Below are 2,558 nucleotides of genomic sequence, written 5' to 3'. Positions count from 1 at the left end.
TTGGATACGGGCTTCATTTTCTTAATCCTTAAGATTTCTACTGCTTAAATGTTCTATTTCTGACTGTTACAAAAGTTTATTTAACAAAAGTGTTCAATATAAAAATCGAGTCGTGTCGATTTTTATATTGTAGTGTCACGGGTGATGTGGAGAGGGGCCATGGTGGAAGCAGTTGACTTCTCTGGTGAACACAGCTATTCTTCATTTACTCCAAGGCTTCTAACATGATGATACTATTTCCTCGTATTATTACCATTCCATTATTGTTCTCTTGTCCACTAGTTGCCATCTCCTTACCACAATAGTCCTTGGATATGTTTGCTGCCATTTAATTTCAACGATAATTTCTGGTCCGTAATTTTTTTTTTTAAACTCAGGAGGGTGAGCAGGTGAGCTTTGCCCATGGTGTCTACTCAGTGAGCTCAAAGATACCAAACAGAATTTGTGGTTTCCCTCGCCCTCCTGTGGTAGACCTCAAATGTTCTATTTTTTAAAAAATTAAAACTTAAACTTCCAATCATAATGAAAACATTAGCTACCCTTTCTTGAGCACTATTTGGCATTAAGTACTATACTGAAATCTTTTACATGTATTGTGGTTACCTGAACACAGCCTACAACATTAACTTAACTGTATGGTAAGCCCCCTGAGCCACAGAGATGCTAAGCAGCTCTCCCCAAGTCTATGCACCCCCATTATCTCTCATTAGGATTATTGCAACAGCCTCTTAATTGGCCTTCTTGCTTTCACTTTGGCATTGCCACTTCCATTTCCCGCAGGACGTTCAGAGTAGTCTTGTTAAAACTGACAACAGAAAAGGTCCCTGCCCTGATGGCTTCCCATCCCACTTAGCCGACCAAAGCTCAAACTCCCCACCACTCCCTCCTTTACATTCTTCGGTGGTTGGAATAATGCTCCCTTTCCACACGAGATGTCCGTGTTCTAATTCCTGGAACCTGTAAAATTGTTACCTTACATGGCAAAAGGGATTTTACAGATTTAATTAAGTTAAGGAACTTGAGGTGGGCCGTGGCTTTTGGGGTGATTATCTTGGATTATCTGAGTGGGTCCAATGTAGTCACAAGGGTTCTATAAGGAAAAGAAGGAGACAATGGGGAGGAGGGCAGGGAGTGGTCATAAAAAGACTTGAAGATGTTAGGCAGCTGGCTTTGGAGGTGGAGGAAGGGGCGGTAAACCAAGGAATGCAGACAGCCTCTAGAAGCTAAAAAAAGGCAAAGAAACTAATTCTCACTGAAGCCTACAGAGGGCATGTGACCCCGCTGACACCTGGATTTCGGCCCAATGAAACACATGTTGCATTTCTGATCTACAGAACTGTAAGATGACGAATGTGTGTGTTTTAAGTCACTAAGTTTCTGGTAATTTGTTACAGGAGCAATAGAAAACTAATATGTATGCATGTTCTCTCACTGCAGTTCTGTGCTTCAAACACAACAAATAAGTTTGGCTCCAGGGCCTTTGTACTTGTTGTCACCCTCTGCCTAGAGGGCTCTGTCCTGAAATTTTAGAACGACCACCCTACCTGAGGCATCCCACCTGCCCATTACTCTCTGTCACATACTTTATTTTGTTTTATTTATTTCATAATACCATGTTAAGCTACCTTATTGATTAATTTGTTTGTTTTCATTTTGTCTCATCCAACAAGTATAAACTCCATGAGACAAGTGTCTTACCTGTCTTTATTGTTACTATATCCATGATATCTAGGACATTGTTTGTCATACAGCATCCCTCTGTCTCACTGTAGGCAGACAGTAAGTGATGTGGGGGGAAGTTTAGGAATGGAAGTAGCAAACATATACACAAATCCAGGTCAGTTTACTCCTAAACATTTATAAAATGGGCCTATTGCTCAGCCATCTTCCCTCACTCTGTAGATGGTTTCTTCTGGAACCATGCCAGATTTGGAAATGGGGGAGAAGTGGAATATATTCAGAGGAATAGTTTACTTTGCCTTTCTCCTCGTTGTTGGCATTTTTTTAGTCACCATGGAAGAGAGAATGGATCCATTTTAGAGGTCCTTGTTGAGTATACCACTCTAAGACCTATACAATATCTAGGATATCTTTATTGGATATAAAGTAAACTCAATATTTATATTCCATTTTTGTAATTAGAGAACTTGAATATCTATTTTGCTTCATTCTAAGAGGCCAGATAAAAAAAGAAAATTTAAGTGATTTCTTACAAATGGATATCTGCCCTTTATTCCCCCTGTATGAATATTGGTTGTAATATTAATACCAGACATTTATATAGTTTAACATGGTTCTCCTAGAACATGTGTTCTGGGATTTGTGTGGAAAACATGGACATACTTAACACACATCATTAAAATAATTCTAGAGTATCTCAAAGAGCTGGAGAATGTCAACAAGGGGCAGTGTTGGTTGGCTCTGAGGGCCTGAGCAGGAGTCTGTAAAGGAAATGCCCGATCCCAGAACCACAGTGTTTGAGAGCACGGGGAGGTGGAGACGAGAGGGGAAATGGCACCAGGCACCCCTGGCATATAGCACTCTAACTCTATTAGCTT

The 2,558-nt window shown here is 40.3% G+C and overlaps 1 pseudogene; it reads right to left on the bottom strand.

The window, feature by feature from the left end:
• Positions 1 to 205: 205 nt before the first annotated feature.
• LOC150015184 (small nuclear ribonucleoprotein G pseudogene) lies at positions 206 to 404 on the bottom strand (annotated as a pseudogene).
• Between the last annotated feature and the right edge of the window lie 2,154 nt (positions 405 to 2,558).

The sequence above is a fragment of the Furipterus horrens genome, unplaced genomic scaffold (assembly GCF_987537825.1).
Source record: "Furipterus horrens unplaced genomic scaffold, mFurHor1.1.pri manual_scaffold_3, whole genome shotgun sequence".
Lineage (NCBI taxonomy): Eukaryota > Metazoa > Chordata > Mammalia > Chiroptera > Furipteridae > Furipterus > Furipterus horrens.
This window is presented reverse-complemented; position numbering and strand designations above follow the sequence as displayed.